Genomic DNA, 16,523 nt, shown 5'->3' with positions numbered 1-16,523 from the left:
GGGTAAGTTGGGAGGCTGGGCTTGACATATATACACTGTTATATGTAAAATAGATAATTAATGAGATCCTACTGTATAACACAGGGAACTCTACTCAAAACTTTGTAATGGCGTATATGGGAAAAGAATCTTAAAATGAATGGATATATGTATAACTGATTCACTTTGCTCTACACCCAAAACTAACACAACATTGTAAATCAACTATACTCCAGTAAAACTTTAAAAAATATGAAATCAAAGTAATGACATGTTTCAGACAAAAAAAAAGGAAAAAAGACAAACCCAAACTGCGGCCAAAATAATATGCTACTGGAGAATGGATGGTCAAATAAACTAATGGAATCAAATAAGAGAGTCCAGATATAGATCCACATATATACAAACAAATGATTTTTTATTAAAATAACAAAGCAAATTCAATGGGGAAAGGAAAATATCCTTAATAAATGGTGCTAGAAAATTTGGATATCCATATGAGAAGTAAAGGACCTCAATCCCTACCTCACACTATACACAAAACCCAATTTGAGTCCGATTATAGGCTGAAACATAAGAGCTAAAATAATAAAGCTACTAGAAGTGCTAGGGGAATATTTTTGTGACCCCTGGGTAGGCAGGGAATTCTTAGGGAGGATCCAGAAAGTATAAACCATAAAGGATTGGTTAATTGGATTTCATCAAAATTAAAAATTTCTATTCATCAGAAAGCACCATCAAGAAAATAGGCAAGGGACTTCTGTGGTGGTCCAGTGACTAGGACTCCAAGCTCCCAATGCGGGGCCTGAGTTCGATTCCCTGGACAGGGAACTAGGTCCCACATGCCAAAACTAAGAGTCCACATGCCACAATGAAGACTGAAGACCCTTCATGCTGCAACTAAACCCTGATCCAGCCAAATAAGATAAAATAAATATTAAGGGAAAAAAGCCAAGGGGAGATCAAGAGGCCAGTCTCCAAGACGGTACTGAAGAAAGACAAGAAGCCCAAGAAAGTCAACCTGGAGATTTGATTTGAACCTTACTCACAGAGTCAAAAGATAGAACTTTTGACTCTGGAAATTTTGAACGGTTTCTATAGGAGAAGGTTAAAGTGAATGGAAAGATTAGAGATCTTGGGAATGTTACTCACATTGAATCCTTCAAGAATAAAATCACAGTTGTTTCTCAGAAACAGTTCTCTAAAAGGTATTTATAATACTTTACCAAGAAATACCTTCAAAAGAACAATGGCTTCATGTGGTTGCATCTGAGAAGCAGACTTAGGAACTTTGTTACTTCCAGATTGGTCAAGATGAAGATGAATCTGACTATGAGGAATAGATGAAGCCATCCTTTATAGGGCTTTGCTTGCTAAAAAAACAAATGAAGCATACAAGAGAAGCATCTTGAAATAGACCTTTAATATACCAGTGAATAAAAAAACATGACTCTGTATGTTAAGCATTCAGCTCCTTAAGTGTATGCTGTTTATATGATGCTGGCTTTCCTTTAATACTTTTAAACTTTTTATTGGAGTATACTTGATTTACAAGGTTCTGCTAGTTTCAGGTGTACAGCAAAGTGAATCTGTTATATATATGTCCACTTTTTTTTTTTTAAAGATTCTTTTCCCGTATAGGCCATTACAGAGTATTGAGTAGAGTTCTCTGTGCTATATAACAGGTTCTTATTAGTTACCTATTTCATATGCGGCATGTGGGATCAGGGATCAAACCCTTGTCTCCTGCATTGGCAGGCAGATTCTTTACCACTGAGCCATCAATGAAACCTTAGATTTACTTTAAATGATGCAAGAGGGAATATCAGTGGCAACAGATGAAAGTGTTCAAGAGACAGGTGTCAGTTGAATTGAATGAAAAATTTTGAGGTTTCAGGAGTAGCCCAAAGATACAGTGCTAGCTTGGAAGTGAATGGATCCAAGGCTGGGATGTATACAGTAAGGAAAAAACGCAACCCTGTATGGGTCTCATTCTAGACAACCCTTGAGTTCCATTTAGTCTGGATTCTCTGCCTGTGCTGATTGATGCAGACAGAGAATAAGTTTGTTACTTGAAGACTTTAAATATACAACCCCTCCTCCTCACTGCTGGGCCCAATATCAACATCCTGGAAGTTAATTACAAGATTGTCCAAAACCACAATGGATATGGGCTGAAAGTTGTGTTGGTCTATGGGTTATTATAGAAGTGGGCTTTTCCAAGGATTGTGAAAAAAATTTTTCTTATTTGATTAGTCTTTTCTGTCAGACAATCAGATCAGATCAGATCAGTCGCTCAGTCATGTCCAACTCTTTGCGACCCCATGAATCGCAGCACGCCAGGCCTCCCTGTCCATCACCAACTTCCGGAGTTCACTCAGACTCACGTTCATCGAGTCAGTGATGCCATCCAGCCATCTCATCCTCTGTCATCCCCTTCTCCTCCTGCCCCCAATCCCTCCCAGCATCAGAGTCTTTTCCAATGAGTCAACTCTTCACATGAGGTGGCCAAAGTACTGGAGTTTCAGCTTTAGCATCATTCCTTCCAAAGAAATCCCAGGGCTGATCTCCTTCAGAATCGACTGGTTGGATCTCCTTGCAGTCCAAGAGACTCTCAAGAGTCTTCTCCAACACCACAGTTCAAAAGCATCAATTCATTGGCGCTCAACTTTCTTCACAGTCCAACTCTCACATCCATACATAACCACAGGAAAAAACCATAGCCTTGACTAGACGAACCTTTGTTGGCAAAGTAATGTCTCTGCTTTTCAATATGCTGTCTAGGTTGGTCATAACTTTCCTTCCAAGGAGTAACCGTCTTTTAATTTCATGGCTGCAGTCACCATCTGTAGTGATTTTGGAGCCCCCAAAAATAAAGTCTGACACTGTTTCCACTGTTTCCCCATCTATTTCCCATGAAGTGAATGGACCGGATGCCATGATCTTCGTTTTCTGAATGTTGAGCTTTAAGCCAACTTTTTCACTCTCCACTCTCACTTTCATCAAGAGGCTTTTTAGTTCCTCTTCACTTTCTGCCATAAGGATGGTGTCATCTGCATATCTGAGGTTATTGATATTTCTCCCGGCAATCTTGATTCCAGCTTGTGTTTCTTCCAGTCCATTGTTTCTCATGATGTACTCTGCATAGAAGTTAAATAAACAGGGTGAAAATATACAGCCTTGATGAACCCCTTTTCCCATTTGGAACCAGTCTGTTGTCCCGTGTTCAGTTCTAACTGTTGCTTCCTGACCTGCATACAAACTTCTCAAGAGGCAGGTCAGGTGGTCTGATATTGCCATCTCTTTCAGAATTTTCCACAGTTTATTGTGATCCACACAGTCAAAGGCTTTGGCATAGTCAATAAAGCAGAAATAGATGTTTTTCTGGAACTCTCTTGCTTTTTCCATGATCCAGCGGATGTTGGCAATTTGATCTCTGGTTCCTCTGCCTTTTCTAAAACCAGCTTGAACATCAGGAAGTTCACGGTTCACATATTGCTGAAGCCTCTGGAATTTTTCAGGATTTCTGAAATGTACTGTTTTTACAGATTTCCTTAAGTTAAAGTATATAGTGAAAAAATGAAGCACAATTTTGGGTACAACTTTGTATAATGAAATATTTAAATATCTTGACAGTCTCAAAAAAAAAGCTGGGGGGTGGTGGACAACAAAAATTAAAGAACAAATAGGCAAGGCAAATTGGGAATAATATTCACAATACATCTATATGATGAAGGGCTTTTTGAAGGGCTTTTTTATCCACAGTATGCAAAAAATTCTTACAACACAATGATAAAAATAAAAGCAGCAACACAATTTTTTTAAATGGGTAAAAAATTCAAAACATTTCACCAAAGATAGGGAAATACAGCTAGTCAACTTAGATTTAAAAAGTGCTCAAAAGCATTAGTCATCATGGAAATGCTAATTAAAGCAATTAGGCACCACTACAATAAGGGAAATCATACATACCTGATATAATGGGTGAAATGAAATAGATTTACGATCGTTTACAATACTAAATGTTGTATAAGATGTGGATCAACTAGGTCTCTCACATATTGCTGCTAGAAGTCTAAAATGTAGCAATAACACTAGAAAACGGATGGTTTCCTAAAAAGTTAAGGATGTAACTGCCTTATGACTAACAATTCTACTCATAGAAAAATAAAAAAGGCTGTGTCCACAAAAAGTCTAGTATAAGAATGTTCATGGCAGTTTTATTCTTAATAGTCCCAAACTGAAAATAACCCAGATGCCCATCGAAAGGAGAATAAACAAACTGTGGTATAGTCATACTATGAAATACTATTAAACACTAAAAAGGATATAAGTGATAACGCAGATGAATCTCAAAAATATTATTCTGATTGAAAGAAGCCAGGAGCATAAAAATACATTCTATTATTATTCCATTCACATGAAATTCTAGAAAAGACACAATTGCCATAATTATAAAAATTGGAATAGTTGCTTCTGGAGAGGAGAGAGATTGTAAAGGAGCACAAGGGGACACTCTGAGGTGAACAAATGTCTGTTTCCAACAAAACTGATTAAAGAGTCCATTGAAGATCTATGATATTCACTAAATATAATTTACACGTCAAAAAACATGCTTATTGAAGGCATTTAAAATTATGAACAAGCCAAGGATGAATAATATCCCCACCTCTGTTCAACCTTAGCATTAGAATCAGTTCCATTCAGTTCAGTCGCTCAGTCGTGTGCGACTCTTTGCAACCCCATGAATCGCAGCACGCCAGGCCACCCTGTCCATCACCAACTCTCGGAGTTCACCCAGACTCACATCCATCGAGTCAGTGATGCCATCCAGCCATCTCATCCTCTGTCATCCCCTTCTCCTCCTGCCCCCAATCCCTCCCAGCATCAGAGTCTTTTCCAATGAGTCAACTCTTCGCATGAGGTGGCCAAAGTACTGGAGTTTCAGCTTTAGCATCATTCCTTCCAAAGAAATCCCAGGGCTGATCTCCTTCAGAATGGACTGGTTGGATCTCCTTGCAGTCCAAGGGACTCTCAAGAGTCTTCTCCAACACCACAGTTCAAAAGCATCAATTCTTCGGTGCTCAGCCTTCTTCACAGTCCAACTCTCACATCTATACATGACTACTGGAAAAACCATAGCCTTGACTAGACGAACCTTTGTTGGCAAAGTAATGTCTCTGCTTTTCAATATGCTATCTAGGTTGGTCATAACTTTCCTTCCAAGGAGTAAGCTCTTTTAATTTCATGGCTGAAGTCACCATCTGCAGTGATTTGGGAGCCCAGAAAAATAAAGTCTGACACTGTTTCCACTGTCTCCCCATCTATTTCCCATGAAGTGATGGGACCGGATGCCATGATCTTCGTTTTCTGAATGTTGAGCTTTAAGCCAACTTTTTCACTCTCCACTTTCACTTTCATCAAGAGGCTTTTTAGTTCCTCTTCACTTTCTGCCATAAGGGTGGTGTCATCTGCATATCTGAGGTTATTGATATTTCTCCCAGCAATCTTGAATCCAGCTTGTGTTTCTTCCAGTCCAGTGTTTCTCATGATGTACTCTGCATATAAGTTAAATAAGCAGGGTGACAATATACAGCCTTGACGTACTCCTTTTCCTATTTGGAACCAGTCTGTTGTTCCATGTCCAGTTCTAACTGTTGCTTCCTGACCTGCATACAAATTTCTCAAGAGGCAGGTCAGGTGGTCTGGTATTGCCATCTCTTTCAGAATTTTCCACAGTTTATTGTGATCCACACAGTCAAAAGATTTGGCATAGTCAATAAAGCAGAAATAGATGTTTTTCTGGAACTCTCTTGCTTTTTCCATGATCCAGCAGATGTTGGCAATTTGATCTCTGGTTCCTCTGCCTTTTCTGAAACCAGCTTGAACATCAGGAAGTTCACAGTTCACATATTGCTGAAGCCTGGCTTGGAGAATTTTGAGCATTGCTTTACTAGCGTGTGAGATGAGTGCAATTGTGCAATAGTTTGAGCATTCTTTGGCATTGCCTTTCTTTGGGATTGGAATGAAAAGTGACCTTTTCCAGTCTTGTGGCCACTGCTGAGTTTTCCAAATTTGCTGGCATATTGAGTGCAGCACTTTCACAGCATCATCTTTCAGGATTTGGAATAGCTCAACTGGAATTCCATCACCTCCACTAGCTTTGTTTGTAGTGATGCTTTCTAAGGCCCACTTGACTCCACATTCCAGGATGTCTGGCTGTAGGTCAGTGATCACACCATCATGATTATCTGGGTCGTGAAGATCTTTTTAGATTAATACAAATTAAAAAGTGAAGAAAGAGATTTAAGGTTTGGAGAAGAGAACAAATATAATTATTTTCAAAGGATAAATGTGATCATATGCATAGAAAACTCAACAGAATATCCGATAATTCTTTATATTAGTAAACCCAGTTGCAACAGTAACAAAATTTTAAAGTCAGTAGCATTCCTCAATAGCAACCCACTCCAGTACTCTTGCCTGGAAAATCCCATGGACGGAGGAGCCTGGTGGGCTGCGGTCCATGGGGTCGCTATGAGTCGGGCACGACTGAGTGACTTCACTTTCACTTTTCACTTTCCTGCATTGGAGAAGGAAATGGCAACCCACTCCAGTGTTCTTGCCTGGAGAGTCCCGGGACGGAGGAGCTGGTGGGCTTCCGTCTATGGGGTCGCACAGAGTCAGACACGACTGAAGTGACTTAGCAGTAGCAGCAGCAGCATTTTTCTATATCATTTGTTAACAACCTGACTATGTAATACAAACTCAGATAACATTCACAATAGCAATAAACACTATATAATATTTATAGAAATTAATCTTTCAAAGAATGTACAAGAAAAGCTTTAAATCTCTAATGAAAGACATAAATGAAGACCAGGATGTTTGGAAAGATATACCATGTTAAAGAGTGGGATATTTTAACACCACAAATATGTAAATTATCCTTCAAATTAATCAATACTTTGAGTAGAATTTCTATCAGAAATAATCTAGAAACTTAACAAATTGATTCTGAAATGTATAGGAAAGAATAGAAGATCATAGATAACTAAAAACTTTGAGGAAATGCACGAATTATCCCTAATGTGTATTTACATATTATACAAAACTATAGTACCATTGTGGAGAAGGAAATGGCAACCCACTCCAGTGTTCTTACCTGGAGAATCCCAGGGACAGGGGAGCCTGGTGGGCTGCCATCTATGGGGTCGCACAGAGTCGGACACGACTGAAGTGACTTACCAGCAGCATAGTACCATTGTAGAACTGGAGTGGAAGCAAATAAATAGTTCAATGGAACAGAAACAGATGTCAATAAATTTTAAATATAACAAAGATGGAATCAGAAATCAGTGAAAAAATAATGAATTTTGAGAATATTGACTCATTTTGTGGATTATGATAAAAGATCTCTATACCTTTAAAAATGAATTATTTAGATATATATAAAATCTAAGTGTGGAAAGTATATGTATCACATCTTGTGACCTTGGGATGGGAAATGATTTCTTAAACAAGATCTCCAATGCAGAAAATTTAATCTGGAAAAAATTGATGACTTATCTACATTAGCATAAAAGATTTCTGCTCAGTGAAGGACACCATTGACAAAGTTAACAGTTGAGTGGTGGAGAGAAGATCTTTTCAACATTTAAAACTGATGAGGCAGCAATATCTTCTAGACCCTACGGACCTCTAACAAGTAACAAGAAAATAATAGGAACCAGAATAAAAATGGACAAAGTATATGAGATTGGTAGTCATTAGTTCCATTCACCAAATATTTTTCTTTTTTTGTTGTTTATTTTTATTAATTTTTATTGGGGTATAGTTGACTTACATTTTTGTGTTAGTTTCTGCTATACAGCAAAGTGATTCAGTTATACACATATGTGCTTCTGCTGCTGCTGCTGCTAAGTTGCTTCAGTCGTGTCCAACTCTGTGCGACCCCATAGACGGCAGCCCACTAGGCTCCCCGTCCCTGGGATTCTCCAGGCAAGAACACTGGAGCGGGCTGCCATTTCCTTCTCCAATGCAGGAAAGTGAAAAGTGAAAAGTGAAAATGAAGTCACTCAGTGGTGCCCGACTCTTAGCGACCCCATGGAGTACAGCCCACCAGGCCCCTCCGTCCATGGGATTTTCCAGGCAAGAGTACTGGAGTGGGGTGCCATTGCTTTCTCTGATACACATACATACATCTACTCTGTTTAGACACTTTTCCCATACATGTCATTACAGAGTATTGAGTTCCCTGTGTTATACAGTGGGCTCTTATGCAGTTCAATCAGTTCAGTCGCTCAGTCGTGTCTGACTCTTTGAGACCCCATGGACTGCAGCACGCCAGGCTTCCCTGTCCATCATAACTCCCAGAGCTTGCTCAAACTCATGTCCATCGAGTTGGTGATGCCATCCAACCATCTCATCCTCTGTTGTCCCCTTCTCCTGCCTTCAATCTTTCCCAGCGTCAGGGTCTTTTCCAATGAGTCAGTTCTTTGCATCAGACGACCAAAGTATTTTTATTAGTTATCTATGTTTTATATATAGTAGTATATGTGTATCAGTCCCAATACATTCCTGTCAACTTTTACAAAAACCTTCATCACTTCCTGAACCAATGGGCCCTTAAAAAAAAAAAAAAAAAAAAAACCTTTCTAATTATTGAAGCAATAGTTATGTGAAAAAAGTTGGAGGATGAAGAACAGATGCAAAGGAGGAAATGACTTCTCAGAGATAAGTCTGGTGAAGTTTGTCACCAAATATTTCTCACTTTCCTCCTGGGTTTGTGGTACGATTACACTTTCCTGTCTCCATGAAGTTAGGGGTGACATGTAACTTGCTTAGTTTCGGTAAAATTTCTTTGGAAGTGACGAGTGTCACTTCTAAGCAGAAACTGAAAGTCCTTAAATGGTTCTGCAGAAGCAGAGCCATTGTGCAGTTTACCACTTTTTCCCCCCTTTGGTGTCCTGACAGGCAATATTCGTGATGGTGGTGATTCCATTAGCCCGGGTTTCTGAGCGGCTCTGATAAGTGGAGACTCCTGCTGACTCGCAGTGACCCAGAAATACTGCTTTGTAGCTTTGAACTGTTAGATTTCATGGTTGTCTGTCATATTAGCGCAATTTAGTTTATCCTGACTGATACAGAAGTGGGGTCCTACCGAACAATATTAGCTAAAATTTGTGCAATGACTTAGAAACTGGTCAACAGATGGTGAGGACACTGTGAGCACGCGTTTGAAGACAGCAGTTCGTGTTATTTTGTGGCAAACTATTGGGTAAAACTGCCACCTGCAATAACTTGGAAGGCAGGTCCTTACACTGTATACACTTTTAACCTGAGGGGAAAAGAAGATAGCAGCAAGCATTAGCTTCTGTTGACTGTGTTTGAAATCATCTCAGAAGATAATTGACATGTTTCCAAGCAGGAATGGAAGGAAATTGAGAGGGGGCCAGAAAATTGGGCTCTTGTGCAGTTGGAAGTGATAACTGTTTCTCAACCCTAACAAGTAAAAGGAAAATGAGAAGGACTTGAAAGGTCAAAAGCCAACTAACAACTCAGCATTGGGACTTTCCTGGCAGTCCAATGGCTAGGACTCTGAGCTTCCAATGCAGGGGGCCCAGGTTTGATCCCTGGTCAGGAAACTAGATCCTGAATACTGCACAACCAGATAAACAATTAAAAAAAAAAAAACCTCAGCTTTTGGTCAAGGATCAAGTCAAGTTTATGGCCATTTCATCCAGGGATAAAAACTTTTGAATGGATGAAGATGTCTCAATTTGAGGTCCAACTAAAGGTGAGGTATCCAGTAATTCCTTTTGATTGGACAAAAGAGCTCCCAGGAAAGAGTCTAAATGTGCAGCTCTTCCACAAAAGCTGAATACCTTATTTGCAATTAAGTGAGAGGGAAGGGGTGGGGAACTGGATGAGAAAGAAAGAATGTAGCAAATCTAAGTACATTTAGAAAATAACTGTGGATGAGCTCTGTCATATGGAACTGACTGGAATCAAGTAAATAACAAGGCTACCATGTTTTACAGAGCATTGTATTGCCAAAAAAATTTAAGTGTAAACTTTAAAAAGTCTGTGACCCTTTGAACCTTAAAATGACCCTAGGGCCTGCAACCATCAATGGACAGGAAACGTGCTGATGCTTACATCAGATAAGGCCAAAGATGTTGGAGAGGAAAGACTCTTCGAGAAGGTAGAACCAGGGGTTGCAAAGAATAAAGGACAAGGTAGCTACTCCCATGGAAGGAAACCTGGGTCAAAGCAAGGAACATATGCATCCCCCAAGGAACATATGAATAGAAGAAGGTGGGTATGACTGTATGGAATATACAGTAAACCAAAATATGTTACCCCAAAACATGCCACTTTGGCAAAAGGACTGAATTGAGCTGAAGTCAGTGGAGAAGAAGCAAATACAAAAACAGTTCCCTGCCCTCTTCCTACTTGCCTTAAAGCAGGATATAAATTTTCAACGGTGTTCCCTCTCCCTTCTTTATGAATAAGAACAAAAATTAATCCCCAGAGGTGACTTTAGACCCTATCAGTCAGGAAACACCAGAGGAATCTCATAATAAATTTACTACTAGCCTCTGCCTACCATTAATTCCCTGTATATTTACCTTTCTGCAGTTTGCCCTGGGAAGCCTAAGAAATTATTTCCTTTGTTCTGTCATTTTTCTATGAATTTATTGTTCTTTGTTGAAGATACTATGTAAGTTGAAGTTCTAAGCCTGAGTTACTCTACCTTGAGTTACTCCCATGTATACATATGAAATATTCATGGGAGTAACCTTCTGTTTGTTTTTCTCTTGTTAATTCATCTTTTGTTACAGGGGCCCCAGCGAGAACCTAAAAGAGTATAAGGAAAAAATTTCCCTACTTAACAATGTTTAGACAATTCCCTTAGGTAGGGAGGGGTGTATCTTATAAAGGGGAAAAAAAACACAACTGAATATTTTTTGACTAGAAGGACAGATGATGCTTGGTTACCAAATATTTTCAGTCCTCCTTCTGGACAGTAGGATTGTACTTTCCCATATTCTTGAGGTTAAATGTGGTCATGTAACTAGTCATGGCCAAGAAATGTGAGTGGAAATGATTTGTTCATTTCCGGGTGGAAGCTCCAGAGCCAATGCATGATTCATCGTGTCCTCTTTTCCTCTGGGATAAGGACTGGCAGTGTCCAAGATTATGGCTGCTTCAACACCCCTGGTCCCTGAGTGGCTAAGGACTAGAGCTCCTCTGACAATCACTATGGACATGTAGCAAAAATAGAAAATAAACATTTCTTTTTTTAAGCCAAAAAATTTTTTTGAGTACCGTAATCTAAGATATCCTGACTAACAGGCAATTTGCAGATGGGAAAATCCAAATGGCTAACCTTGTAGATGGGAAGAGATGCTCAAGAAACAAAATAGCAATGAAATACTACTTCATGTCCCTCAGATGGGCAAAAATTAGAAAGTATAAAAATAGCAAATGTTGAAATATATGGGGAAATAAGAATCCCTATGAAGTGTTTGTGGAAGTAGAGAGTTGGAGGTAACCTAGGTATTCGACATGGAAAAATAAATAAACAAATGGAGTGGAGGATTATGATGGACTACCAGATCGCACTCTAAAGCATTAATTGTGTATTTATAGAATATGGTGGGTATATATTTAACAGTGTTGACTGAAAAAAGAAACAAATCTTTTTAGTACCATTTATGTAAGTTAAAAATACATAAATGCTTAGTCATTCATTCGTGTCTGACTCGTTGAGACCCTTTGGATTGTAGCCTGCCAGGCTCCTCTGTCTGTGGAATTTTTCAGGTAAGAATTCTGGAGTGGATTGCCATTTTCCTCCTCCAGGGGAATCTTCCTGACCCAGGGATCGAACCCATGTCTTCTGGGTCTCCTGCATTGCAGGTGGTTTCTTTACTCCCTGAGCCATCAGGGAAGCCCTAAAAATACATGAAGTAAAAATAAATTCTTCCTATAAACAAGAATAGGGGTTGATGGGACTTCCCTGGTGTTCCAGTGGTTAAGACTCTATTCTTCCACTGCAGGGGGTGTGGGTTTGACCCCTGGCAGAGGAACTAAGGTCCTGAATGCTGCCTGGCATGACCAAAAAATTAAAAAAGAAAAAAAGTTGGAATATTGCATGAAGACCAAAATAAATAATAGTAATAGTAGTACCAATAGATGATGATGATGGAATATTGTAGACTGATGATAACTGGTTACTGTGAATTGAGGATTAATTCAGTCCCATACACCAAAGGCCCACAAAAGCAAAGCTCAATTAATGAAGGTGGCATCCAATCGATGGAGAAAGCACAGCAGAGCACATCACATGCTAAGCAAATATAGCAGTGATTTAAGACATAAGTTAGAGATTTTTTTTTTCTTAAAGAGCTTCAGAGAGTTAACAAGGACAGGGAGCATGAGTGGACCATGGGTAACTAATTAAAGGTCTGCCCTGGAAAACTCAGCCAGTCATCATCTCCTCTATATATAGAGCAGCCGGCTGCAGTGTTTGGCCTCAGGATAAAGCCATGATTACCACTCTCTAATCAAATTGGAAAATCTGCCTGAGGGGGACTCCCAGTCGGGTCTTGGGATCAGAGAATCAGATTACGTGGAAGACAAGTCTTTAAATTCACAACATTTAAGGAGGAAAGAAGAAAGAAAATTTAAAATGCAGTCCACTCACGATTAAAATAAAGCACTCACCTTGAGTAAAGTCTTCCCTTTTTTAGCCACTTAATGAACTTTTCTGACTGTTTCTTACCTAGAGCCTTTCATCAATTCTGCAGTGAAGGAGAGATAGCAGTTGTGGAAATATAGTTTCAATTATTAAGAGAATGACTATAAGCTATATATCAACCTAGTCTTGCATTAAAAATATAAATAGATAATCAAGAATCATTCAGTTCAGTTCAGTCGCTCAGTCGTGTCCGACTCTTTGCGACCCCATGAATCGCAGCATGCCAGGCCTCCCTGTCCATCACCAACTCCCGGAGTTCACTCAGACTCACGTCCATCGAGTCAGTGATGCCAAACAGCCATCTCATCCTCCGTCGTCCCCTTCTCCTCCTGCTCCCAATCCCTCCCAGCATCAGAGTCTTTTCCAATGAGTCAACTCTTCGCATGAGGTGGCCAAAGTACTGGAGTTTCAGCTTTAGCATCATTCCTTCCAAAGAAATCCCAGGGCTGATCTCCTTCAGAATGGACTGGTTGGATCTCCTTGCAATCCAAGGGACTCTCAAGAGTCTTCTCCAACACCACAGTTCAAAAGCATCAATCCTTCGGCGCTCAGCCTTCTTCACAGTCCAACTCTCACATCCATACATGACCACAGGAAAAACCATAGCCTTGACTAGATGGACCTTTGTTGGCAAAGTAATGTCTCTGCCTTTGAATATGCTATCTAGGTTGGTCATAACTTTCCTTCCAAGGAGTAAGCGTCTTTTAATTTCATGGCTGCAGTCACCATCTGCAGTGATTTTGGAGTCCAAAAAATAAAGTCTGACACTATTTCCACTGTTTCCCCATCTATTTGCCATGAAGTGATGGGACCAGATGCCATGATCTTCGTTTTCTGAATGTTGAGTTTTAAGCCAACTTTTTGGCTTAAAAATATAATAATTAAAAATTATAATTAAAAATATAAATAGATAATTAAGAATCATTAGACATTAGGAACACCAACAGCATGGAGGAGAAGAACCAAGATGAACAAATAGGACATTCAACCCTAGAGAAAACAAAGTTAATTTAGGAGACAGAACTTAAAAAAAAATTAAATTACTGTTCTCGAAGATAGTCAAGCAAACTGCATCTATAAAGTAAGGATATGTGGCTATGAAAAGGTGGCAATAGAAGAACAAAACAATATTACTGACATGCATTAAAAAAGATAAAAATTGGGCAAGCATCCAATGTAGTTTTCCATATAAAACATTATTTCATTTATAAGAAACAGAAATGGGCTTAAGCAATAAGGAAACAGAAAGTCCGGGTGTAGGGGGTTCCAGAATTAGTTGATTTATCAACTCCATGATACCATCTGGAGCCCAGGTTCTTTCCATATCTGTGTTCTGCCATCTCTTAGTCTCAAGCTGATAGCAAGATGACTGTCACAATTTTAGATGTTTTCCTGTGTTTCTTTCCTCTTAGGAATAAGAAAATCTTTACCAGAAGCCTTTCATTAATTTATCCTTATGTCTCATTACCCAAAACTGACTCACATTTCTGAGACAATCACTAGCAAAATGAAAGAGATTATCATTTTTTTCACCTGCTAATATTTAATTAACCAACATTTCTTTTCTTTTTTTTAATAGAGGAAAATTGCTTTACAATGTTGTGTTGGTTTCACCATACAACAATGTGCAACCGTCGTAATTATATATATCCCCTCCTTCTGAAGCCTCTCTCACCACCCCACATCCCATCCCTCTAGGTTGTCACAGAGCACCAGGGTGGGCTCTCTGTGTTATATACCATCTTCCCACTAGCTATCTATTTCACACATGATAGTGTATATATGTTAATGCTACTTTCTCAGTTTGTCCCATCCTCTCCTTCCCCTGCTGTGTACACAAGTCCATTCTCTATATCTGTGTCTCCATTCCATGCCTGCAAATACATTCATCAGTCCTATTTTTCTAGATTCCCTATATATGCATTAATATACAATATTTTTCTCTTTCTGACTTACTTCACTCTGTATAACAGGCTCTAAGTTCATCCACCTCACTACAACTGACTCAAATTCGTTCTTTTTTATGGATGAGTAATATTCCATTGTATACATGTACCCAAACTTCTTTATCCATTCATCTGTCAATGGACATCTGGGTTGCTTCCACATCCTGGCTATTGTAAATAATGCTGCAATGAACATTTGGGGTACATGTATCTTTTTGAATTGTGGTTTTCTCAGGGTATATGCCCAGTAGTGGGATTGCTGGGTCATTGTTATTTAGTAGCTAAATTGTGTCTGACTCTTTGTGACCCCATTGACTGCAGCATGCCAGTCTTCCTTGTCCTTTGCTATATCCTGGAGTTTGCTCAAATTCATGCCCATTGAGTTGGTGATGCTGTCTACCGCTCCCTTCTCCTTTGTCTTCAATCTTTCCTGGCATCAGGGTCTTTACCAATGACTCTGATGTATCAGGCTCTTTGTATCAGGTAGCCAAAGTATTGGAGCTTCAACTTCAGCATCAGTCCTTTCAATGAATATTCAGGGTTGATTTCCTTTAGAATTGACTTGTTTGATCTCCTTGCAGTCCAAGGGACTCTCAAGAGTCTTCTTTGGCACCACAATTTGAAAGCGTCAATTCTTCACTGCTCAGCCTTCTTTATGGTTTGTATCACTGATCTTGTAAAGAAGGAAATGTAAGTTGAACACACAGCATGGGACTGAGAGAAGGGAAGCAAACATTGTGAGTCCTAAAATTTTCCCAGCTTACTGCCCTGATGAAGTTTTCTCAGTGCAGGAAGGGAGAACTCAACCAGAATTGGTATTGCCAAGTTGAAGAAACAGAAATTTGAATTTGGAAAGGCTGTCATGGCTAGAATTTGTGGGATACTATACTGGAAAGTATTGAACGGTTTGCCTTGGAAACGAACAGAGATCATTCTGTCGTTTTTGAGATTGCATCCAAGTACTGCATTTCAGACTCTTTTGTTGACCATGATGGCTACTCCATTTCTTCTGAGGGATTCCTGCCCGCAGTAGTAGATATAATGGTCATCTGAATTAAATTCATCCATTCTAGTCCATTTCAGTTCGCTGATTCCTAGAATGTCGACATTCACTCTTGCCATCTCTTGTTTGACCACTTCCAATTTGCCTTGATTCATGGACCTGACATTCCACGTTCCTATGCAATATTGCTCTTTACAGCATTGGACCTTGCTTCTATCACCAGTCACATCCACAGCTGGGTATTCTTTTTGCTTTGACTCTATCCCTCCATTCTTTCTGGAGTTATTTCTCCACTGATCTCCAGTAGCATATTGGGCACCTACTGACCTGGGGAGTTTCTCTTTCAGTATCCTATCATTTTGCCTTTTCATACTGTTCATGGGGTTCTCAAGGCAAGAATAATGAAGTAGTTTGCCATTCCCTTCTCCAGTGGACCACATTCTATCAGATCTCTCCACCATGACCCGCCCATCTTGGGTTGCCCCACGGGCATGGCTTAGTTTCATTGAGTTAGACAAGGCTGTGGTCCTAGTGTGATTAGATTGACTAGTTTTCTGTGAGTATAGTTTCAGTGTGTTTGCCCTCTGATGCCCTCCTGCAACACCTACCATCTTACTTGGGTTTCTCTTACCTTGGGTGTGGGGTATCTCTTCACGGCTGCTCCAGCAAAGCGCAGCCATTGCTCCTTACCTTGGACCAGGGGTATCTCCTCACCGCCGCCCTTCCTGACCTTCAGTGTGGGATAGCTCCTCTAGGCCCTCCTGCACCCGCGCAGCCACGGTTCCTTGGACGTGGGGTTGCTCCTCCTGGCCATCGCCCTTCGCCTCAA

The 16,523-nt window shown here is 39.8% G+C and overlaps 1 pseudogene; it reads left to right on the top strand.

Annotated features, from left to right (window-relative positions):
• The first annotated feature begins 107 nt into the window (after positions 1 to 107).
• LOC133255492 (ribosomal protein eL22-like) lies at positions 108 to 1,399 on the top strand (annotated as a pseudogene).
• The last annotated feature ends 15,124 nt before the right edge of the window (positions 1,400 to 16,523 follow it).

The sequence above is a fragment of the Bos javanicus genome, chromosome 10 (genome assembly GCF_032452875.1).
Source record: "Bos javanicus breed banteng chromosome 10, ARS-OSU_banteng_1.0, whole genome shotgun sequence".
In the NCBI taxonomy this organism is placed as follows: Eukaryota; Metazoa; Chordata; class Mammalia; order Artiodactyla; family Bovidae; genus Bos; species Bos javanicus.
This window is presented reverse-complemented; position numbering and strand designations above follow the sequence as displayed.